We start from the raw sequence: 26,372 nt of genomic DNA on the forward strand, positions 1-26,372 counted from the left end.
CCCCAACCATTCTCCAATGTTCATCTTTTTTTTTTTTTAATTTTATTTACTTATTTGACACAGAGAGAGACAGAGATCACAAGTAGGCAGAGTGGCAGACTGAGAGAGAGGGGGAAGCAGGCTCCTTGCTGAGCAGGGAGCCCGATGTGGGGCTCGATCCCAGGACCCTGAGATCATGACCCGAGCTGAACACAGAGGCTTAACCCACTGAGCCACCCAGGTACCCTATCTATTTTGTTTCTTAAATTCCACTTAGGAGTGAAATCTTATGGTATTTGTCTTTGGCAGACTTATTTCGCTTAGCATAATACAGTCTAACTCCATCCATGTCATTGCAAATGGCAAGAACTCTTCAGTGGCTGAGTAATATGCCATCATATATATATATACATATATATATATATATATATGCCACTTTTTCAATATCCATTCATCAGTTAATGGACATTTGGGCTCTTTCCATAATTTGGCTATTGTTGATAATGCTGCTATAAACATTGGGGTGAATGCAGCCCTTTGAATCTTTATTTTTGTATCTTTTGGGTAAATACCTAATAGTGCAATTGCTGGGTCATAGGGTAGTTCTATTTTTAAATTTTTGAGGAATCTCCATACTGTTTTCCAGAATGGCTGCATCAGTTTGCATTCCCAGCAACAGTGTAAGAGGGTTCCCCTTTCTTCACATCCTCACCAACATATTTTTCCTGAGTTGTTAATTTTAGCCATTCTGACAGGTGATTTATTATCCTGGTTTTGATTTGTATTTCCCTGATGAATGAGTGAGGTTGGGCATTTTTCATGTGCCTGTTAGCTATCTGGATGTCTTCTTTGGAAAAATGTCTATTCATGTCTTCTGCCCATTTCTTAACTGGATTATTTTGGGGGTATGAGTTTGATAAGCTCTTCATTGTTGGGATATAGAAATGCAACAGATTTCTCTGGGTTGATTTTTGTATCCTGTGACTGCTGAATTTGTGTGTCAGTTCAGAAATTTTTAGTGGATTCTTCAGGTTTTCTACATAGATTATCATGTTGTCTACGAAGAGTAAAAGTTTGACTTTTTCTTTGCCAGTTTGGATGCCTTTTATTTCTTTTTGTTGTCTGATTACTGAGGCTAGGACTTCTAGTACTACGCTGAATAACAGTGGTGAGAGTGGACATCCCTGTCATGTTCCTGACCTTTGGAGAAAAGCTCTGTTTTCCCCATTGTAGATGATTAGCTGTGGTTTTTTCATATACAGCCTTTATGATGTTGAGGTATGTTCCTACTACTCCTACTTTGTTGAAGGTTTTTATAAAAAATGAATGCTGTACTTTATCAAATGCTTTTTCTGCATCTTTTGAGAGGATCTTACGGTTCTTATCCATTTTATCATTAATGTGGTATATCATATTGATTGATTCGTGAATATTGAACCACCCCTGCAGCCCAGAAATAAGTCCTACTTGATTTTGTGAGTAATTCTTTTAATATACTGTTGGATTCAATTTGTAAGTATCATGTTGAGAATTTTGGACCCATGTTCATCAGGGATATTTGCCTGTAGTTCTCCTTTTTCATGGGGTCTTTATCTGGTTTTGCAGTTAAGGCAATTCTGGCCTGATGGAATGAATTTGGAAGTTTTCCTTCCATTTATATTTTTTAGGACAGTTTGAGAAGACTAGGTATTAACTCTTCTTTAAATGTCTGGTAGAATTCCTCTAGGAAACCATCTGACGCTGGGCTTTATTTGTTGGGAGATTTTTGATTATTGATTCAAAGTCTTTACAGATTATGGGGCTGTTCTGATTTTCTATTTCTTCCTGTGCCAGTTTTGGTAGTTTATATGTTTCTAGGAATTCTTCCCTTCCTTCCAGATTGCCCAATTTATTGGTATATCATTTTTCATAATATTTCTTTTTAATTGTTCATATTTCTTTACTGTTGATTGTGATCTCTCCTCTTTCATTCATGATTTTATTTATTTGGGTGCTTTGCTTTTCTTTTGATAAGTCTGACTAGGTGTTTATCAATTTATTAATTCTTTCAAAGAACCAGGTCCTAGTTTCATTGATCTGTTCTACTGTTTTGTTGTTGTTGTTATTGTTTCTGAATCACTTATTTCTGTTCTAATCTTTATTATTTCCCTTCTTCAGCTGGCTTTAGGCTTTTTTTGCTATTGCTTTTCTAGCTCCTTTAGATGTAAGATTAGGTTGTGTATTTGAGAATTTTTTAGCTTCTTGATGTAACTTTGTATTGCTATACTTCCCTCTTATGACCACTTTTACAGCATTCCAGAGGTTTTGGACTATTTTGTTTTCATTTCATTTGCTTCCATGTATTTTTTATTTCTTCTTTAAATTCCTGGTTAACCCATTCATTCTTTGGTAGGATGTTCTTCAACCTCCATATATTAGTCATCTTTCTAACTTTTTTCTTGTGGTTGACTTCAGGTGTTTCATAACACTGTGGTCTGAAAATATGCTTGGTAGGATCTCAATCTTTTTGTACTTGTTGAGGTTTGATTTGTGACACAGTATGTGATCTATTCTGGAGAATGTTCCATGTGCACTCAAAAAGAATGTGTATTCTGGTGTTTTAAGGTGAAATGTTCTGAACATATCTGTTAAGTCCATCTGATCCAGTATGTCATTTAAAGCCATTGTTTCCTTGTTGATTTGTTGCTTAGATGATCTGTCCATTGCTGAATTGGGGTATTAAAGTCCCCTACTGTTATTATATTGTTATTGATGAATTTCTTTGTGTTTATTATTAATTGATTTATATATTTGGGTGCCCCAAGTCGGGGGCATAAATATTTACAAATTTTAGATCTTCTTGTTGGATAGACCTCTTTACTATGATATAGTATCCTTCTCTATTTCTTGTTACAGTCTGGTTTAAAATCTAGTTTGTCTGAATAAAGTATGGCTACTCTTTGATGTCCATTAGCATGATAAATGGTTCTCCACCCTCTCCCTTTCAATTTCAGGTGTCCTTAGGTCTAAAATGAGTCTCTTATAAACAGCGTATAGATGGGTCTTGTTTTTCCATTCTGATACCCTATTTCTTTTGGTTGGAGCATTTAGTCCATTTTCATTCAGAGTGGTAATTGATAGATATGAATTTAGTACAACTATGTTACCAGTAAAGTGGTATTTCTGGAGATTTTCTCTGTTTCTTTCAGTCTTTGTTGCTTTTGGTCTTTCTTTCCTACTCAAAGAGTCCCTTCATAATTTCTTGCAGGGCTGGATTAGTGGTAACAAACTCCTTTAGCTATTGTTTGTCTGGGTAACTCTTTATCTCTCCTTCTATTCTGAATGATGGCCTTACTGGATAAAGAATTAGTGGATGCATACTTTTCCCATTCAGCACATTGATTATATCATGCCTCTCTTTTCAGCCCTGCAAGTTTCTGTGGACAGATATGCTGCTACTTAATTTGTCTTCCTTTGCAGGTTAGGAATTTCTTTTCCCTTTTGTTTTCAGGATTCTTATCTCTCTATTTTGCAAATTTTACTACACTATGTTTTGGTGTTGACCTGTTTTTGTTGATTTTGGTGGGGTTTCTCTGTGTCTCCTAGATTTGGATTTCCTTCCCCAGATTAGGAAAGTTTTCATGTATAATTTTCAATAAACCTTCTGTCCCCTTTCATCTCTCTTCTCCTTCTGGGACTTCTATGATATGAATGTTATTACACTTTATGGGGTCACTGAGTTTCCTAAGTCTACATTCATGATCCAATATTTTTCTTTTCCTCTTCTTTAAGCTTCATTATTTTCCATAATTTTATCTTCCATATCACTTATTTGTTCCTCTGCTTTTTCAATTCTTGTGGCCATTACATCCAGTCAGTTTTGTATCTCAGTTTTAGCATTTTTTATTTTGGTCTCACTGGTTTTAGGTCTTTTATCTCTGTGGTAAGGAACTCCTTGATGTTTTCTATGCTTTTCTCAAGCCCAGCTAGTATCCTTATGATTGTTGTTTTAAATTCCATTTCAGGGGGCACCTGGGTGGCTCAGTGGGTTAAAGCCTCTGCCTTCGGCTCAGGTCATGGTCCCAGGGTTCTGGGATCGAGCCCCACATTGGGCTCTCTGCTCAGCGGGGAGCCTGCTTCCTCCTCTCTCTCTGCCTGCCTCTCTGCCTACTTGTGATCTCTATCTGTCAAATAAATAAATAAAATCTTTAAAAAAGATTCCATTTCAGGCATTTTTACCTATACCTGTTTTGATTTGATCCCTGACCATGACTTCTTGCCCTTTCTTTTGGGGTGAATTCTTCCATCTTGCCATTTTGTCTAGGTTTCTATCTTCTATGTGTTAGTAAAGCCTGCTATGTTTCCCTGCTTTTGAGAGAAATGGCAATATAATGAAGAGGTCCTTTATTGTTCAGGGCACAGTCCTTCAAGAAGTGTTTCTGGGTGTATGCTTTGTGCACTCTGCTCTTGTGTTTTGCCTACTTTTTCCTCAGGTTGGTCCTCTGGAGAGTTTCTCCTTGCTTATAGTGGGGAGTGTTTGGTCATTGTCCAGTGTGTGGTGAGTTTTAACTAAGTGTATTTTGGTCTGCTTGTTAAAAGAGGCTAGGTCCTTTTTTTCCCCTACAGCTTAAGTTTTGCAGCACTCTATGGTCAGTAGACTTGGTATGTGCAAGGAGTTTCTTCTGCAGTAGTGGACTGTTTCTGCTGTGACTCTCAAGCACACTTGTCCTAGTTCAGAAGCACCTACAGAGCACAGTGGGGCAGGATTTGGTGTAAGTGGCTCAAGCCTCCACTATGGGGCACTGGGTGCTTGTTGAAGTCCATCCATGCTAATGTGTGGCAGCGGGAGGGGGTATGACATCAGCCTGCTTTCTTCCTGGGAGAGGGGAGTTTGAGCATGCTGCTGTTCAGGAAACCCTCACTGAAGAACAAACAATTTCCCCTCATTTGTCCCAGGCATCCTTCAGATCCCTGTCTTCAGCTTTTCTGTGTCTGAACCATCTACCTGCCTGCCAAGTGCAATACTCCTATGTTTTATCTTAGGCATGCTGGCTGGGTTTCAAAACTCCAAATTTTATGGGACCAGTTGGGCATGGGCCTGCACTGATCCTCTGGTGGAGGGTCTTGCAGCACTGTGACTGGTACCAGTTTGCCCCAGAAGGGCAGTTGTAAGAATGCACAGGGGTTTGGGGTTTATGATAAAGCTCAGCAAAAAGCTAGCATCTGGGTCATCTGCCCTCAGGAGGGGTCTCTGCTGATATACTAATGAATCAATGGTGCCCATTGGCTCTTGTGCCCCTGGAGAGGCAGTACCACCTCTCCCAAATGCACTCCAAGAAGGGGAACTGTCTCTCCCAGTGCGACCCAAGGGATCCTCAGACCATGCTGCCCACTCCCAGGTTTCTGTCCCCCTTCTCCACAGGAGGACCTCTATGCCTGCCAGGCTCCACCGGACAATGGCGCAGACTTCTAAAACTTTAGTCTTTGAGCTCCACTGCTTGTGGAAACTTGCAATAAATCAGCCCCTCTGGTTTTCTCCATCAGTAGTTTTGGGGAAGTGTTTTTCTTATGCAATGTCCTATGCTCTATTCTCTCTCTCTCTCTCTCCTCTCTCCCTGATCAGGGCTCTCTCCCCTCTATAGCACTGGTCATTCTTTTCTCCCTCAAATCACATCTCCATATCTCCTATGTTTCTCAATGTGGCCTCCTTTCTCCCTCTAGTTGTTCAGTTTGTTTTCTTAGTCCTCAGGTCGATTTCCTGGGTGTTCAGAATGATTTGTTATTTATCTAACTGTGTTTGCAGGATGAGGGAAGCATAAGGTCCTTCTACTATCCTGCCATCTTAACCTGCATTTCTCCATTGCATTTCTAAATATTCTAAAATAGAAGTTAGAAGGCATGAGGAAATAAGCAGTGAAAGGGTGGCAAGTGAAAGCTTTAATTTCTGGACTCTTGTTTGTAAATGATAGAAATTGGACTGGAAACCAGCTAAGGGAAAATAGGATATATGTGGCTCACATACCTGAGAGGTGTATGAGTGTGGAGAGAGCCCAAGGCTTCTGCAGTGTTATCAGAGCACTTTCTGTCTCAGCTTTGCTTTCCTTTAGAGACTCTTCATGAAATGAGGAAGCTGGTCCTCAGCTTCTCTAGGCTTAGAGCTTGTGGAGCTTTACAACTTTCTCCCCCTTAAGAATTATAATTGGTACTTTTGGATCATGAATTTGCTTCTGGTGATGGAGGCAAGGCCCTTTCCTAGGTAGTCCTATCATTTTCATATGGATGGAGAAAACCACTTCCCCAAAAGCCAGGGCATATGGCAGGGGGAAAAATTTACATGTCCATTGCACAGACTAGAATGCCAGGATGGAAGATATTGAAAGTTACATGAATAGATAAAATCATATGTGTCATGGGAGAAAAATAAAACAAAACATGAAAGTGGTGAATTAAGGAAACATCAAAATTTATATTCTATATGAAGAAAGTTGGAGGAAAAATGTTATGTAATATTTGGGTGGTTATTTTGTCTGTCTATATAAGACTTAAAAGTCATTGAAATCAATCTGTATTCTCGTAGTCTTTTTTTCCCCTTAGTCATTAGAGAATCATTTTATTTCTATATTAAAGAGGACTCTACATCATATTTATGACTGTTTGTTATAGTTATTTAAGATACCCTTTGGTAGGGAAGTTGTTTACAAGTTAACTCACAGTTATTCATGCTAAATCATCCATCCAATAAACAGAGCTTGGCTGCATTTGCCATTTAACACTTTTTTTTTTTTTTTTTTTTTTGGTTCATTTGGTGTATTTACAGAGCAGGAAAGAAAAATTCTCAAGTCTTTTTTCCACCTTATGGTCTAGCCCTGTATCAATAAAAAGTGGAATTTCAAGATGTGATCACATTTTAATGGGTTTGTAATATGGTAAAAAATTGGCAATGGTATAGTTATTATTCTTTTAGTTAATAAGTCATTTGGGAATAACAGAAATATAATAAAGAAAGAAACAAATTACACTGTGCATAAGAGGAAAAGATAAATAGAGGTAAAGAAAACCTGACTTTAATTTTCTGCATAATTAAATTTTGATTTCATGTATAGTCCTCTGATTTTTTAATGAAGTATGTCTTTTAGATAGAGAGAAAGAAACTCTTTGAAATACTTGAAATATTGATATTTTGAAAGAAAATAAATCAATAGTAATAGTAATAGTGATAATAAACAGTAATAGGAGCAATAAACATTTAAAAAATATTATCTTCATTATTTCAAACATAGGATACAATCCTGAATGAAGATAGAAAACTCAATGCATAGATAAAAAATAGAAATGTAGTGTTAATCTTAGAAGAATAGTTTTTGGGTGTAATATCTGTTTTGGTCTTTAATTCTTTCATGGATATTCATAATTCTTTTATTTTTTGTTGAAGGAAAATTTCCTGTTTGAAATAGTAAAAATAGAGTAAAAGCGATGGCAAACAACACCCAAATCTCAGTGGTTTAATGCAGTAAAGTTTATTTTTCACACACAAAGTCTAAAGCAGATATTCTGGGTTAGTGGCTCTCCTTTAAGAAGAAAGTCAAGGATCCAGGCTTTTTTCATCTAGTGGATGCTCCATGGTGGTGACAGAGATTTGACCTCATAGGAATGCACATTTGTTCTGGGTATGGACTTGATTTACCTGCCAGCAATACTTTGGCCGGAAGCACTATTCATGGACTTACAGAACAGTTAAATTCACCATCTTGAAATCTTACACATCACTGTTTTATGGCAACAGAAGTGTGGCAGAATGGCATTCACTGGTCTTTCCATATATGTCCTTGACTGGGATATTCACCTACAGCATAGAGTGTATGTTTTGAACACATATGATACTGTTTCTCCCAAGGTCAGAATCTATGGCTCCAAGAATCAAGAGGGAGAAATATGAATTGCTCCTCTCACTATTACACCTAATTATTCATTTGCAAAAGTTTGCTTCCCATCTTTGAAACTTGTAACTTTTCTGATTTAGTGATCTCAGTTTTCAAGGAACTAAGGAATGTTTCCATCAAGTTACATGACCGCTGTTCCATTGAATTGTAAATTGAGACCGCCATCTGGCCGTTTTGAACTTCTCATATCACTAAATTAATTGTAAAGGAGGAGAATATTTTATTGATCCTGACTATCAAGAAGAAATTAGCCTGCTGCTATACACTGGGCACAGAGAGGACTATATTTGGAACTAAGTGGATTCTCTGGATAACCTTTTAGCCCATACATCTTTAATAGTAAATATTAATGAAAAACTACAGAAATGCAATGAAGATAGAATAACTGAGGCATTAGATTCTCCAGGAATAAGGATTGGATTCACTCTATCAGCTTAACACCCATAACGAGCAGAAATACTGGCTCAGGTCAGAAGAACATGCAGCAGGTAATGGAAGAAATTATAATTACAAACTTTCTTCTGATTAGTTACAGAAACAATGACTCTAGTAATAACTGTTGCATACAATACTTTCCGTCTTTCTTCCTTATGTTCTTATAATAAATAAAGACGGGTAATGATGGTTAGTGCTTTTACTTTTGTGCTAGGTATAGATAAACAAGGTAGGGTTATAATTGGACCAGTAGAGGAACTAACCTCACCAATAAATCAGTAGGGTGATACTGACATTCTTGCATGTGTTTTCTCTTTTGTGGGAGAAGGTTAGAGTATTTTCATTGGAATAAATGCAGAAGCATGAAGTTACTGCTATAGAGGTTAAAAAATGTGAGGAAGGATGTGCACAGATGCTGAGATGACAAAGGTAAGGAGTATTCTGATATTATTGACTCTGCTCCAAATCCACTCTTCTATAATGTCTTCTGTAATGCTGGGGCTAGGATAGGTTATATGTCTGAGAAACCAATTCATTTCTGCTAGTAGATGGCACAAAGGGGCTTTGGAAAGTGGAAAAGGAGAGAAGAGACTTTCTTTCTTTCTGTCAGCATGGTTTGAACAGCAGCAGTCAGACACCATTTATTTATTTATTTATTTGACAGAAAGTGAGAGAGAGAGAGAGAGAGAGGACACAAGTAGGCAGAGTGACAGACAGAGGGAGAGGAAGAAGTGGGCTCTCTTCTGAGCAGGGAGCCTGATGTGGGGCTCAATCCCAGAACCCTGGGATCATGACCAGAGCCAAAGGTAGCCACCCAGGTGCCCCATTCAGACACCTTTTCAAATATGTTTTGTCACCCTCAAAGCTGGACTTGTGCTCTCTCAGGGGTATCAGTGTACACCTTATTAAGAGGTCAGAGTACCATCTCCTGAAATCCTTCCTCTGAGCTCCTCAGATACAATCAGTAGCTGGGAGATGTGTTGTAATAAAGTCTGATTTAATTTTTTGATATTTGATTTCTGACTTTTTTTTTAAGCCTTGCCCTCACTTTCCCATTTGGTCCCACATTTGAACAAGCTAAAAAGAAGGTCTTAGTATGCCTCCTCCTTTGGCACCAGTGAGAAATTTAAACCTTGCCAATCTCCATCTCATGCACAGGAATTTTTCCCAGTCCCAATAGGGGAGCCAGTATAAATGCCCAACCCATTCTATCTGCCTCACTCAAGTCAGCACAGACTTACATGTGCATGCCGTTCTTTCCCCAGCAGTCCTTGTGTTGGTAATATACTTTTTCTCAAATTCTCTTGTGTGGAGTGTCACCAGCTTCTTTATCTTACCTATAATTGGGAGGGAGTTCATCCCACCTTTAAGAAGTGACCATAAATATATTCCCCCCTCAGAGGACTAACAACCAAATTACATATGGTCACTCTGGGCTCCTAGGTTTTGGTAACTCATCTTTTCCCTTTGGTTTCCCTACTATATTTGTCATTATTACTACATTACAAATCACCCAAAACTAGTGCCTTACAGCAAACACCTACTATATCACAGTTTCTGAGGACTAGCAATGTGGACACAAATAACTGGATGCCTCTGCATCAAAGTCTTTCATGAGGTTGCATTCAAACTGTTGGCAGGCACTGTGGTCTCATCTGAAGGCTTGACTGGGAGGAGGAGAAATCAACTTCCAAGATCTCCTATATGGTTTCACAGATTTTGTATCCTCGTCACCTGAACATTTCTCTCCAAAAGACCATCTCATGACTTGGCAGCTGGCGTTTCCCAGGTGAGTAATCCAAGAAAGAATGGATGAAAGCATGCCAAGAGCAAAACCATAGTGTTTTTATACCCTCAACTTGGAAGTGACATTTCATTATTTTTTATTTATTCTGTTCATTGTAAATATCACTAAGTCTAGCCCATTTTCAAAGGGAAGTTATTGTACAGGGCATGAATACCAGGCAGTGGACGTTATACAGGCCATTTTTTTTTTTTTTAAGATTTTACTCATTTATTTGAGAGAGAATGAGTGAGAGAGAGCATGAGAGAGGAGAAGGTCAGAGGGAGAAGCAGACTCCCCAAGGAGCTGGGAGACAGATGCGGGACTTGATCCTGAAAATCCGGGATCATGACCTGAGCCGAAGGCAGTCGTGCAACCAACTGAGCCACCCAGGCGCCCTATACAGGCCATTTTATAAACTCTCTATAACATCCAGTCCTACAGGTGGTAGTAGTTGCCTACAACTTTTTCTGAGTTACCTAAATGTTTTCTTTCTGCTTCTTTGGTTTCACAGTTTACACACTGTACAATCATTGCCTTAATATTAAATCTCCTATCTTTGAATAATGTGGTTTATTTTTCCTGACTCAATACTAAGGGATACAGTTCTTAGAGTCCTCTGCCAGAATTTCTCCAACCACTCAGCTCAACAAGGGAAGAGAGCATGCCATACTTTTGTCCACATTCCATTGGTCAGAACCCAGTCATGTGACAAATATAACTGTGAGAGAGGCTGAGAAATGTACAGAGTGCACAGATATTAATGAGATTAGCAGTTTCTGTCATGCTGCTTAATTTTCAAGAAGTCATACACACATTGTCAACACCTCCTGGATACCACTTTCTTGGCTAAGTAACTTTTTCTACACAAATTTCTGCAGAAAATCAAAACACTCTGTAAGCAGAATGATTCTATTTTTTTTCCTTTATTTTCATTAAGTTTCTCATATTGAGGCTATTAATTTCCCTAAGGCATTGGAAATAGCTGGAACTTTATACAGGTAACAGTTAAAGAAAATCTGTGATTCAAAGGTATTTATATAAGAAAGATCTTAAGTTGTTATAGAATTAAAATATTAGTAGTTGCTACTATACAGTATTTTCAGCAAAAGAATAGTGAATTGTAGAAATTCTGGACAATTTATTGGCATAAATACATTGTACCTTATGTATCACTTTCTCTACTATTGGGGACTTTAAAGTCCTTAGAGAGAAATGTTAATGAATTTCATCTGTGTGTGTGGCGGTTTATCTGCTATTTTCAAATACTGTGGATCTTTATAGTCAAAACAGATATAGACAGAATTCATAGTTTGGATAGCAGGAATTCTTTTTTTTTTTTTTAAGATTTTATTCTATTTTATTTTTTTATTTCTTTTCAGCATAACAGAATTCATTGTTTATGCACCACACCCAGTGCTCCATGCAATACATGCCCTCCTTAATACCCACCACCTGGCTCCCCCAACCTCCCACCCCCCACCCCTTCAAAACCCTCAGTTTGTTTTTCAGAGTCCATAGTCTCTCATGGTTCATCTCCCCTTCTAATTTCCCTCCACTCCCTTCTCCTCTCCGTCTCCCCATGTCCTCCATGTTATTTGTTATGCTCCACAAATAAGTGAAACCATATGATAATTGACTCTCTCTGCTTGACTTATTTCACTCAGCATAATCTCTTCCAGTCCTGTCCATGTTGATACAAAAGTTGGGTATTCATCCTTTCTGATGGAGGCATAATACTCCATAGTGTATATGGACCACATCTTCCTTATCCATTCATCCGTTGAAGGGCATCTTGGTTCTTTTCCACAGTTTGGTGACTGTGGCCATTGCTGCTATGAATCTTGGGGTACAGATGGCCCTTTTTTTCACTATATCTGTATCTTTGGGGTAAGTACCCAGTAGTGCAATTGCACAGTCATAGGGAAGCTCTATTTTTAATTTCTTAAGGAATCTCCACACTGTTCTCCAAAGTGGCTGCACCAACTTGCATTCCCACCAACAGTGTAAGAGGGTTCCCCTTTCTCCACATCCTCTCCAACACACATTGTTTCCTGTATTGACAGCAGGAATTCTTAATAGTAAACTTCAGTACTTTTGGAGTTATGACAAGGAGATTATTCAACTTCAGAATAAGTTTTCCAACTTTAACTTTTTGCACCTAGTGGGTACTATTTGGCATTTGTTTTCTTTTGTAACAATTAATTTTCAGGGGTGCTTGGCTGGCTCAGTCAGAAAAGCATGTGACTCGATCTTGGGGTCATGAGTTTGAGCCCCATGTTGTGTATAGAGATTACTTTAAAAATTAATAAAAATCAAATTAATTTTTGAACGGGTAATATATTCAAATGGCCCTCCAAAGGAAAACAAACAAAAAAATATGCTATGAAGTCTCCTTTGCACCTGTTCCTCAGTCCAATCAATACATCTGACCACCCATTTACAAGAGTAACTATTGCTGTTAGTTTCTTCTATTCCCCTAAAGAATTCATGCATGTACGCATAAACATAAACATATCTCCTCTTTGTATAGACAAAAGTTATTTTACACATTGTTTTGTATTTTGTTTTTTTCCCCACTTTATATATCTTGTATTTCCCGAAACTGTTTACAGAAAAGTTCATTCTATTTTTCTTCCCTGACCAACTACAGTTGCATGTAGTACATTCTATTGGATGAATGTTCTATAGCAAATTTAACTACTCTCCCACAGATGGACCTTATAATGTTTTACATGTATTATTTCTGTAGAATCAATTCTCAAAAGTAATTTGAGGGTTCCAGGAGAATATAATTTTGTTTTAATTTTGTTATTAAATTATTCTCTGTAGGGGGTTGTAATAATTTTAACTCCAATAAGAAATGTATGAGAATGCTTATTTCCTACAATTGGTTATTTTTCCAATGAAAATTTTACTTACCTGAGAATCTGTACTTGTGACATTTTCCAAAACCAAAACGATAAGTAATCATTCTTCAACCCACCTCAAATGCCTGAAAAAGATCAGAGTGCTAAGATTTGAATAACTTTAAGTAGACCTCTTCTAAACTATCTACAATAGATTTCATAAGTACCTATATGTTGTTGTTGTTGGAGGAGGACCAGGATCTGTATTTTTAAGATCTTCCTCTCTTATTGAGCTGGATTAGCTAGCCATCTTGTAATACAAGGTTCTCTGCTAACGCTTAATTTTGGTTGGAGAATATCACTTCAGCTTTGATATGGTCTTTAGTAGCATTTCTGAAATTAGTTTTCAAAATTAAACTTGTTGAGGCTATTTAACTATTGCTTCTGTTCTGTAGTGATTTAGCAACAGGTAATGTCGAAACAGTGTTTGGAATGTGGCATGAAATCTTTACTACACTGAAGTTTTAAGTAAGAACAATATTGTCTTTGTAATCCAAACAATCCTTTCCAATATAATCTTATGTGAAATCTTAAATGAAAATCATATTAGCACAGCAAGGTTAAATTCAGTTGTGTAAAAGGAACTTGTAATGTTATCAATTGATATGATTGTTATATTCTATCTACAAAATACCTTAAAAAGCAGATCTTTCTGTGCTTTACATTATTAACATTAATTAATGATGGTTTTAAGAATTTTAAAATCAAACACTTTTAGTCAAAATTCTTCTTTGGATAAATTCATGCTCAAAAACCCATGAGCCAAGGTTTAGTTCACAAAGAGCCAAGAGTTCTACTAAAAAGTGCATTCAAGTACATTCTGGTGATTGAGGTATTGTTAATGGGCATACATAATCAGGTGGTGAGTTTTTGTCTCTATGAAAAATAAATGTAATTATCTCTCAGACCCAAACATTTCAGGCAAGATAAGCTTGCCTGAACTGAACCTATCTTTTTGGTTCCCAGCTTCAGTTTGTATCTACTATTTGTCTAAAGCAAGTCACAAGCATTCATATTTCAGCCAAAAGTTCAAAGGTTCCCGTTAGAAAAGCTTTCTAATCTCTTTCTATCTTTCTCTATTTTTTGGCCCTTGGTCTTGTTTTTTGTTTTGCTTCTTTTTGTTTATGACCTTCACATCATTTAAGAGTCTATCTCTTTGTTTTACATTAATAAAGGTTTAATGATAATCTGTTTGCTTCAGCCTAAAGGCTTAGGAAAACTGAAAGAGAGTGGGATTTTTATCTTATTTAGGGTTTTCCCCAATTCTACAAAAATTAATCCCCTTTAATATTTTGCTGGTGTTTCTCCCTGAAAGAGGCACCTCCAAATCTTTTACCCTGCAGGAGACCTCCTAAGAAATCATTTCAAGAATCTGATAAGAGGTTGTTTGTTTGTTTGTTTGTTTTTTAACTTCTCTCTCTTTTCTTTCTTTTGTTTCTATTTGAAAGGCTGGGCAGTAAAGCAAAGTACCCCCCCCCCCCCCCTTTTTTTTTATCTGATGGAGAAAAAGCTTCCTCTAGTCTTTGGTGCTTATAGTAATTAGGGAGTAGAACTGTTTCTGATTTCTTTTTCTTTCTTTCTCTTTAGTCTATTTTCCTGCTCATCTAGAACAACTTCTGTTTTCACATCTGCCAATTTACCCTTGTTCTCATTAAAACTTCGACTGAAAAACCTTTCTTTCAAAAAGTTTGACCCTACTTAGAGAGGCCTAGCAAAAATTCTTTCCATGCCTTGGTATTAATTAAAACCATGTTTCCTCTAGGCAGTTCCATTGTATAAAAATGATAAAATAAAAGTAGATAAAAAGAAATACAGTGAAAGCAGAAACAAAGGGGAGGGAGAGTGAGGTAGAAGAAATGGTTACTTTGTAATCTTTAACTGCATGCTCGTTGTGGGTGGATACTCATGTATTAAGTAACTAGTTCGGCTTTTATTTTCAAGTTCACTTCTTAAATCTTTATTCAGATTCCTTTCTTCCAAAATTGACAGGACAGAGGGAACATCATACAGTTATTAAAACTAAGCAGAATACATCCATCTGGCATGCCTTTCAGGAATCCAGCCCACTAAGTTTTGCTATGGGTTTGATGACTCAACCCCCTAAGATGCAGCACAAGGAAGAATTTCCTCATTTTGCAGAACTGCCAACTCTCATTCATTGGAGTGAAGGATCCTCATTTGGGGCTCATTTTTAGACAGTTGTTTATCTGTTAAAAAAAAAATTTTTTTTTTAATCTCTCTCAGCAGAGGGAGTTTGTCATGACTTTCTAAACAGCAAGTAAACATACTCTGCCTTCTTTCCCCCATGAAACTTCAGATTTTTGGTCACTGCGCCCAGTTTTTCTTTTTCTTTTTCTTCCGTTTTTGTACCTCAGCTACATCTCTTAGCTTAGTTTATTTTTTAGAGGCTCCAATTTATTTTTCTCCATTGAAACATTTGTCTAATTTACACCACTTGCAAAAGTTCTTGTTTTATTTTTACATTTTCCTTGTAAAGCTGTTCATCTATAAGCTCCTCTGTATTTTTCCCCACTTTTTTAAAATATCGTAATTATTAATGTTTAGCGCAGGCACTATGCCAAGTACCCTCCCAGCATTTTCTCCGGAGAAAGGCACCTGTATTATCCTGTTCGACAGATGAGAAACAAAGGCAAGGAATCCAAGTAACTGGCATGAGGTCCGATGACTGAAACTGAAGCTGAGCATTATACCTAGCCATTGGCTCCAGAGGTAATGCACGCATAGAAAAAAAAAAAAATCTTTAAAAAGTTTTATTAGACACAGAGAGTATTTGTCAACTATGTGCAAATTAAAAAAAAAAAAAAAAAACCTCGTATCTGTCCCACCATGAGACAAGTTTTTAAGTTTAGGCCACTTAAAAAAAATCCGTTTCCTATTTTTGAGCCTCTTGCCATTTAACACGGCTCCTCGAGGCCCCTCATCCCACTTAGCTCGGCAAACGTGTCTTTTATTATGACTCAGCCCAGCCCGCTCTTTGCCAAGCGGCTGACGCTCGCGGCGGAGGCGCCGGGGCCGCCGCTCGGGGGCGAGGGCTCGCGCCGCGGCTCGCGCGCTCTCCTCCCGCTTTACGGCTGCTGAAAACCCGGCCCGCGCCCGGCAGCCGTACCGCAGACGAGCCCGCGCCCGCGCCCGCGCCGCTCAGGTAATCGGAGTCCTTCTGTTTTCAAAGTTTTGTCAAAAGGAGCTCGGCGCTCTGAGGCGGCGCGGTCCGGGCTGAGCCGTCCGGCCCTCCCTCTCGCCCAGACTGGCGCGGCTGCGGCGGTGGCCGCACCCCTGCGTGGGTCCCGGGACGCCAACCCAGCGTCGGGACCCGGGCGGAGGGGCGCTCCGGCGGCGGCGGGGCGGGGGCAACCTCGAGGGGCGGTGCGCGGGGCACCTGGCTCCGGCTGCCCCCACTCAACTCCGGCACTCGCGGGCCGAAGGAGCCCCCATCCTCTCCTGGAGTCCCCCGCCAACCTCCCGAATCCGATTGTCCTAAGAGCGGAGCCCAGGATCTCCCGAGTGCCCTTTTCTGACACGTTCACACATGCACGCACGCCAGCTGGGCTGCCGGACGCGGCACCCTAGCGGGACGCAGGTAAAGACAAGCGGCGCTGCGGACCGGTGTTTGGGGGATGGCTCGCCCAGAGTGACGCCCCGCGTGTGGAATGCCGCTACAGAGGACGCGCAGGATGGCTTTCTCAAGGAAGTTTATGAGAAGTGTTGAAAGAGCAGCCTATGATTAGCGTCTGCGCTGGCTTCTTAGTGTCTGCCTTAGTACACATTTGCCCTGTGGTCTCATTCTTCCGTAGCGCCCACCTCTAGCCCCCTGACCCCTTTGTTTAACACGTTCTTTACATCCCCCCCCCCCACCCCCTTTACCTCCTTTATTTGGTATCTCATCTTCTGGTGTCTGTGTTCTTTTGTTCTTCACTGTTAGAGTAACAAGTACACGTACAGTATCGTTTACTTTTCTGTCGTCCCTTTCCTTCCTGTTGCTTGTGTGCTTGTGTATCAGGAGCAGAGTGATAGATCCTGGACCTGTACATGTATGTCCTACTACTTCATTTAGCTATGCGGAATAGAAGACTTGGGTTGGTTAAAAACTGACCTTAGGAACCTAGATAAATGGTATTGCTTGTTGATGGACTACATCTTGACAAACATAAGCAGCTATGTCATGGATTCCTGTGGTATTCACTCCATTTAGTAGAATCCAGTAACAGTTCTTTGAATGCCAGTCATGGATAGTGACTAACCATGACAGGTTAAGAGAGAAACGAAATTCAGTTCTTGTCCTACGGAGACTCTGTATCCAGGAGAAGGGACCATAATGAGTACTGCACTAGTAGTACAAAGTGCTCTAGGTGTATGGGGGGAAGAAGAATAAGGAAAGGGTTGGGTTTTAAACTGGGCTTTGATGTTTGAATAGTATTTGCCCCATTTCTTTAAACTCTCCTAACAGTTCTTAATAGGAAGAGAATATCATTCAACAGTACTTTCACCTGAAACTACTCAGAGCTTTTTCTCCCCTATAACTGGCAGTAATTTCTGATCTCAGGACTTCTGGGAAATATGAAAGTAACTTCAGTTCACAAGAGTGATCCAATGTATTCCTGGTACCATACAAAGAATATTATAGACTTTTATTTTAGGACCAACAAGAATGAAGTGATAAATTTATTAATTATAAAAGCACTAACAGATTCACAGAGACCTTAATATTTATTTGTTTAGTCACCAAACTTATCAAATGCTTGATGGGTGCCAAGCATTGTTTTTGGCACTGGAATAAAGCACTGCCTTCTTGGAATATACAGGCTAGTGGAGGGAAACAGTATATATATATATATATATATGTATATATATATATATATACATATATATATATATATATATAGAAGAGATAGAAAAATATGTAGTAAGTGCTATGGAGAAATGGTGTGTGTGGTGTTTGTGTTTAGTGGTTTAAAATAGGATTTTAAGGGAAGGCCTTCAGAGAAGGTGACCTTTCAGTAAACTTTGAGCAGGTGAAGGAGTCAGCCATGTGATAATTGGGCCAAGAGCTTTCTAGGTGCACAGAACAGAAAATGCATAGACCGCATATACGGGTGTGTTCAGATAACAGCCAAGAAGCCACTGTGGGTGGAGTAATGTGGAGGAAGGAGGGATGTAGGATATGTGGTCTTAAATGAAGTAGAGGCTAGATTGTATTACTGGTCTAGTAAGCTATTGTAATGACTCTAGATTTTTCTTGAAGTGATATAGAAGACTTTGGAGTGTTTTCATCAGAACTGACAACTATTTAACACCCTCACTCTGGCTGCTATGTTAAGAACAGATTGAAGGAAGAAGGCAAGGGTAGAAGCAGGGGTGCCAGATAGGCTTTAATAATAATCCATGTGATAGATGATGTTAGGTTAGACCAGGATGGTAACAGTGGAGATGGTGGAAAGTTCAGATTCTGGATGTATTTTGATGGTACAATCCGCAGGATTTGCTAACAGATTGCGTATGGAGTATGAAAGCAAAAGAAGCTTGGGAGAACTTATACTGAGATGGGAAGATAGCAGGAGAAAGATACGGCAAGGATTAAGAATTTGGATTTGAACATGTTAAAGGTTAGATGCATTTTAAATATCCAAGTAGGGATGTCAAGCAGGCAGTCTGAAAGCCAGGCTAATGATACACATTTGGGATTTTTCAAAAATTAACTGATTTTAAAAGTGAAGAGATTGGATAAATTCTTAAAAAAAAAATGTGTAGGGTTAGAAAACTGAAGAAGACCAAGGATTGAGCCTTGGGGCACTCCTACATTATGAGATGAGAGAGAACAATCAAAGGATTCTAAAAATGAGCTGCATGCTTGGTAATAAAAAGACTTGGAGAGTGTAGGATCCTGGAAGCCAAATAAAGGAAGCATTTGAAGAAGTAGGAGACTCACCCACTGTTCTAAAGATGAAGATTGAGAATTGACTCAGCAAAGGAAAGCATTGATGATTTGATAGCAGTTTCCATGCAGTGATGGGTGATGAAAGCTTGTTTGGAATGTTTGAAAAATAGAAGAGAAAATTGAAGAGGGTAATGGGGTATGTCCTTTGAAGATTTATATGGAAAATATAGAGAAATGGAGGATTTGTTGGAAGGCTAAATGATAGAGAGTTTTAAAGATGTGTGAAACAATGGTATGCTGTTATGCTAATGACAAAGAGCCCGTAGACCTGGGAAGTTAATGATGCAGGAGAAGGAGGGATTGTTTTCATGTTAGAGAGGATGCAACAGGAGAGGTTATCTATTACTAGGATGGGCTGCTTATTGGTAGTGATAAGAGAGAAGGAAAACAGTGGACACAGATGCAGGTGGGGATGTGTGTGGATGTTCTTTTTGGATCACTTCACTTTTCTCATTGTGATAAGTGACAGACAGTTGTGATACATTAGAAATCTGTGGGAAATATCTTTTCTTCTCATTTGGTTAGTGAATATATTTGGTGAGCATATACCTTGAGATTCTGAAAATTTCCTGAAGCAAAGAAGTAAGTGTTTGTTGAGGAAAGAAGAAAGGGAATTTCAGCCTTGGGTTCTGCTTGGGAGGAGTCTCGGAAAGAAAGTTGAGATTATAGAATAAAAGTGAGCTATAGGTGAAGGAAGAAATAAGGTAAGCAAAATCATATCATGAAATTTGGGAAGGCTGTTATGAACAAGGTAAAAACATCGAATTTCTCTAATGCTGTCAGATAACTACAGTAAAGTTCTAAGGGTATTATCATCATATCAAACAGATGCCTTAATTTTTAAGTACCAAGTGTGATCTAATGGAGAGTGGTGAAAACTACTTAGGGATAGATCGTATTAGATCTGGAAAGAGACGTTAGCTAGAAATAGATTTCAGGTTGGATTTTGAAAATGATATAATGAGACTGGATTGGCAACAAATTGGGTATAGGGAAAGACAGCCTTTTGACAACATTACTAAAGGATATTGAGCAGTTTGACAAGATGAAGAGAATTGTTGACATTGGAAATAGGACCTGTTCGAGATGAATTTCTGTCATTTATTTAGGGATCATTTGTTTATTGATTCTAATTATAAAACAGGGTTCTGTCTGAGGTCTTGGCAGTATAGATGGTGATACCAAGATGCAAATGACATAAGCCCTGCCTTTAAATTACCATATCTAGTAGAGAACAAAACCAAAAGAATGTTACACAAATATTCTGAGAAAATTGGTAAATGCCTTGAGATGTTTTAAAAAAATTTTATTATGGAAATTATCAGACAACTCCAAAGTAGAATAGTATAATGAATCCCAGTGTATTCATCATCCTGTAAAATCTCTCAGTTCTCTGTTGATCTTGTATGTTGTGGGAGAGTAGAAAATGCAGAGATTGTTTCTGTTTGTAGGTCAGAATATGAAGATTTTATAGAGCCTCTCCTATATGGATAGGTAAAAAGATAGTTGAACTGCATGGTAGTTGGTTCTAATTCTGTACCTGCCAATTGCTGGGCCAATTTCTGTTACTCGTTTGATCTATTCATTTTCTTGGTAGAGTGTGGTGTTATTCTATATCAAGGGGCTGCAAACTGTAGCCCTCAGGCCAAACCCAGCTTGCCACCTGTTTCTGTAAATCAGGTTTTCTGGATCAGAACTACATCTATCAGTTTATTATCTGTGTCTGCTTTTGTCATAGACCATAGCATTGAGTCATTGAGACAGAGATGCTATGGCTGGAGAAGGCTCAAATATTTATTCTCTGGTCTTCTACAAAATGTTTGCCAAACCCTATTCTATGTGATCTCTGTGATTGATTAGCTGCAAAGTGTTAGTTAATCTATTAGTGCACCCAAAATTAGCAATAATAGCTAATATTTTTTGAGCATTTACTAAGAGCTAACATTGTTGTTTTGGTTTGTATGTACTAACACATTTAATTTTCAGAAAACCCTATCAGGTAATATTTCAAAAATGAAAGCCACAAATGGGTAAGTAACTTGCCCATGGATATATAGTAATAAGTAGTGCACCAGGCAGTCATATTACAGCATCCATATCCTTAACTATAATTCTACATTCTTTTTAGATACATAGGAAAAATATATATGAAAAGAATTTTAGCCAATGAGAGTACAATAATTCATAAATCAATGCTTTGCAGTTAAAGTCCTATGCTGTGATTATATGTATAAAGTCTGTAAGATTCTGATTAATCCTCAATGTATATTACAGTTGAAGAGGTATGAAATCTTAAATATGCCTTGATAGAAAATTCTAGTTTGTCATCATTTTCTCATGAGTCCTTATCTTTGAAAGAATACTTTACTTTAAAAATTAAGTAAATATAAAATATAACAACAGGAATCTATTATTGTTTCTTCTGATAATATCAGTTTTTAGGAGTTTATACCTTTAGTATATGACATGATTGTTTGGTGCAAAAAATTAGAAGTTAAGGGGCCAAGAATTCTAGTCCCAATTCTGTTCTTGGATAGCTTTTATGCCCATGTCTTCTTTCACCTTCAGTTGTTTTTTTTTTTTTTTTTTAAACTGAAAAATGAAGAGGTAGCTCAGGATCATTTTAGTGCCTCTTACAGCTCAAAAAATATGATTATATAACTTTTTACATGGTACATTCAAAGAAATATGATAGCAACATGGAAGAATGAGGTTTGTTAAGATAAAAATTTTAGTTCTCCTTTTTCCTTACTACACACACACAAACATATATAGATATGTATACACATAAATATAAGCAGTTACATATGGCTATAAAATCAATATGATTTTTAAAAATATGTGATTTATAGTCATATTTGGTGTGTAGGCAGTTAAATATCTGTCCTTATGTTTGTCTGTTTTTGTTTTTATATGAAGGAATGGATAATTTTTTCCCCTGAGCCAAAAACATACAGTTACATAGAAAGTGAGTCTTGATGAATCCTTTGACCTCTATGATCTGGCATATTGTCTCATGTTTTCTTTTGCAAAATTTGATTCATTGCTCAGTTTGTTTGCTATTTAAAAGCAAATGGTGTGCTTGAAATCAGGCTTGTCTGTTTTGCACTGTTGCATAGGATATTGATGTCAGACAAAATTGTAATTTAATTGTTTTGACATTTTGATCTGAGCAGTTCAGATAAGAAAGGTAATTTGTCTTGCATAGAAACCTAGTATTTTGAGCTCAGCATGATTTTCCCTACTTGTCTGTAAGTGTGGTTTCAGTGTTTAAAAAAAGTTTTAATCATAATGGGAATTTATGCTGTCAATATTAATTACCAAAATATGGTTTGTTTAGGATGTATTACAGATATTTTTAGATGTTTAGTCATGAAAAACTTTAGAAGAGGATGAATCCTTTAAAAACAGATAATGAAAATTTTATACTTTTGACTTTTTTCATTGTATGTAATACCACCTATGAATATTTTCTATATTAGAGATGGCATTTTGCTTTTTTACAACCTTGGCATATAAGTATTCATTAACTTCTTCAGTTTTAGGACTTTATTTATTATATTGCTCCAGCCTCATTTATTGGTAAATTTGTAACTCTGCATGAGTCGTGCTGTTTTATTCTTGTGCATTGAGTCCAGTTATCATTGGTAATAAAATATAACCTCAAGTAATGCATTCTTTTTTTTTTTTTTAAGATTTTATTTATTTATTTGACACAGAGAGAGAGAGATCATGAGTAGGCAGAGAGGCAGGCAGAGAGAGAGGGGGAAGCAGGCTCCTTGCTGAGCAGAGAGCCTGATGTGGGGCTCAATCCCAGGACCCTGAGATCATGACCTGAGCCAAATGCAGTGGCCCAACCCTCTGAGCCACCCAGGTGCCCCCAAATAATGCATTCTTTTTTTTTTTTTTTTTTAAGATTTTTATTTATTTATTTGATTTATTTAATCGACAGAGAAATCACAAGTAGGCGGAAATAAGCAGAGGCAGGCAGAGAGAGAGGGAGAAGCAGGCTCCCTGCTGAGCAGAGAGCCGATGTGGGGCTTGATCCCAGGACCCTGGGATCATGACCTGAGCTGAAGGCAGAGGCTTAACCCACTGAGCCACCCAGGTGTCCCCCAAATAGTGCATTCTTAAATGTACTTTGAATTTGTTTATCTTTTTACACTTAGAAATGAGAAAACAAAGTAGAAACACTTTTAAACAAATCATACTCTCCAAGTAATTGTGGTTTTTTTTTCTTACTTTGTTTTGTTTTAATTGTCAATTTAACCCATTAGTCAATGATTTGACAATTTTTTGGGCATCTCCTGGTTTTAAGAAGCACTTACAGCTTAGTTCCCAGAGGGGACCATTCAGGTGTTTTTTTTTTTTTTTTTTTTAACCAAACCTGAAACATATTTTCTACTAGGCTTCAGAACTCTTAGAGTGTGTTCAAACCTTCTGGTGCACTGTAATACTTTTTTTTGAAAAGCTGGTTGTAGAAGTCAGTTTGAGATTTTTAATTACATTTAAGTGATAAAAGCTTCCTTTATCCAGCCTTCTCAAGTGATGTGAATCTGATTGGGAATGACTAAAGGAGGCTCACAGTCTTGGACCCTTTTCCTAGATTTAATTTTGCTACATTCCCAGAAAACTTTAAAAATAAGATCTAGGTATTTTTAAGCTAATTATGCAGGAAGCCTTATGTATGTATGTTTGTGAAAAATGCCTCAAGGCTTTACTGCTTGTTAAAATGAGAGTGTGTGAATGATGTTTCCTTGGCGAAGCTCTGTTTACAGGGGTGCATGGTTCCAAGGGTAAGCCTGTTTTTAGGAATTTGTAGCTGAAATGATAGATCCCTAGCAGTTACTCCTCTTCTAAGAATTTTCCTGAAGATAACTTAGTCAACAAATGTCTAATGGCTGTTTCAGTATTGGCCAGACAAAATGATTTGTAAATCACCACCTTGTAACTGAAAAGTAAAATGATGATTCTCCAGTTATGCTCTGAGTTGTGTTGGAGGGTTTCAAGCTACAGATAAATATGCTTATCTTCTATGAATGTTAGATATACTAAAAAAGTTTTTTTTTGGGAAAAAGCGTTAATCTTAAAAATAAAATGGCCGTCATTTGCGATGACATGAATGGAGCTAGAGGGTATTATGCTAAGCAAAATAAGTCAATCAGAGAAAGACAATTATCATATAATCTCTCTTATATGAGGAATTTGAGACGTAGGGCAGGGGGTCTTGGGGGTAGAGGGGGAAAAATGAAACAAGATGGGATCGGGAGGGAGACAAACCGTAAGAGACTCTTAATCTCATGAAACAAACTTAGGGTTGTTTGGGGGTAGGAGGGTTAGGGATAGGGTGGCTGGGTTATGGACATTGGGGAGGATAGGTGGTGTGGTGAGTGCTATGAAATGTGTAAGCTTGGTGATTCACAGACCTGTACCCCTGGGGAAAATAATACATTATATGTTAATAAAAAATAAAATAAAATGGCCACTTATTTTACCAGCAAAATGAATTTATTTGGGAATAGCAGAGGAATTACAAATTGGGACACATAAGCGATGGCAAACCATAGGCAGGTCTGGAGGACATAGGTAGAGTAACTGTTATTTTATAGAAAAAATGGAGGCAGTTGGGAGGGACTGCTTTGAACAAAAATCTTTTGGAAGAAAGAGTTCAGGATAGTGTGGTTTCTCATTGGCTGAATTGTGGCAATTTATCATCGGCTAGGCTGTTGCTGGGCAAAGAGGAAATCTTCCTTCTTGCTGGGGTTGTAAAGTGAACTACTTTCTGCTCAGGAATGTAAAGTTATCTTTGATGGCAAGTTTGTGCATGAGCGCTATCCCTTCGGGGCTCCCTGACTCCATTTTAAATGAGTGACCCTTTATTAATTATCACAGTGGTTAAGTAAATTAACTGACAAATTAAATGTTTAAAAACAAATGAATGTGACTATGACATCAGTGTAAAATACGTGATCTTTTAAAAAAATTCAGACATTGAAATAATCTTGCTTATATAGGTCTCTCAAATACATTTTCAGACCTCAGTAAAGGATATAGGTTGACATACAGATAGATAGTTTGGTTGTCATGTTCACATCATGTTTAATCTCATTAAGCTTATTATATACTATCAAATATTCAGATTATTTGCCATTGTCTGCCTGCTTTGGTTTACTTGCTTTCCTGGTATTTGCCCACACTGATATCTTAGATTTGTGGAAATAATGTTCTTTCTTTTTTTTTTTTTTTTTTTTAAAGATTTTATTTATTTATTTGACAGAGAGAGAGAGATCACAAGTAGGCAGAGCGGCAGGCAGAGAGAGGGGGAAGCAGGCTCCCTGCTGAGCAGAGAACCCGATGTGGGGCTCGATCCCAGGACCCTGAGATCATGACCTGAGCTGAAGGCAGAGGCTTTAACCCACTGAGCCACCCAGGTGCCCCGAAATAATGTTCTTTCTTACTCTTCTATTTTTTCCCATGTTCCTGGCATTGAGATATTATGATTTCTGATAGGCTTCCCTCCCTTTTTTTTCACTTTTTATTTTGAACTGTAGGTATATAGGAACATGAACAAATAGAACAGAAAGGTCCTGTGTTCTCTTTATGGTTTCCCTATAGTATAGTATTAAAACTAGGAAATAGACTTTGGTATAACACGTGTGTAAAATTTTATCATTTTATAATGATATTGTGTCATTTTATCTTAAGTGTAGATTTATGCAGTTTATCACCACAGTCAAGGTATAGAAGTATTCCATTACCACAAGATCACCCTTAGAGCATCCTGCAAAAGAGATACTAAAAGACTCAGAGATATTTAACTTAAAGAGTTATTCACTTTCTTTTTTCTAATTTTTGAGGTATTTTTATGTACATGTTAGGTTATTTTGACTTCGGGGCCGTGTAAGAAAAAGATACTTCAGGAGAGCTTTAAATAGTTAAAATAGTCATAAATAAAGATATAGATAGAGTCATTTGTGAAAGATTTTGAAGGCTTAATCTAAATTTTGTTTTCCAAAACTTGTGTTTTGGAAGGTTAGACATTAGACATTCATATGCCTGAAGATAGGGACTATGATCTCTTTCTGTCTCTATGACTAATCCTTTTTTGTGTTCTGGAATTGAACAGGTGAAACTTAAAACAGAAAAGGAGGAAACACATCAAAAGAGGGGTCCTTTTTGAAAGTCTTAAGTACCCAACTTAACCAGCCTTCTATTTTCCTGTGGAACCAGAGTTGAAGGAAAAGAACTTTTTACCATTATCAAAAAACACTCTTAAATGACATTCTGCCCCATTTGATTTTTTATAGGTACGAATGTCTACAACAACTACATGAAGTTGCTTACTTATTTGTTTAACCACATTCTATTAGGATAATTATTCTATTACTAGGGCC

The 26,372-nt window shown here is 37.7% G+C and overlaps 1 protein-coding gene across 1 annotated transcript in view; it reads left to right on the forward strand.

Annotated features, from left to right (window-relative positions):
• The first annotated feature begins 16,056 nt into the window (after positions 1 to 16,056).
• The window catches only part of NAALADL2 (N-acetylated alpha-linked acidic dipeptidase like 2), a 1,359,315-nt gene continuing 1,348,999 nt past the window's right edge, over positions 16,057 to 26,372 (forward strand). The window contains exon 1 of the mRNA XM_080802354.1: positions 16,057 to 16,188. The gene's annotated coding sequence lies outside the window, so the exon portion shown is untranslated. The remainder of the gene's footprint in view (positions 16,189 to 26,372) is intronic.

The sequence above is a fragment of the Martes martes genome, assembly GCF_963455335.1.
Source record: "Martes martes genome assembly, chromosome: 1".
Lineage (NCBI taxonomy): Eukaryota > Metazoa > Chordata > Mammalia > Carnivora > Mustelidae > Martes > Martes martes.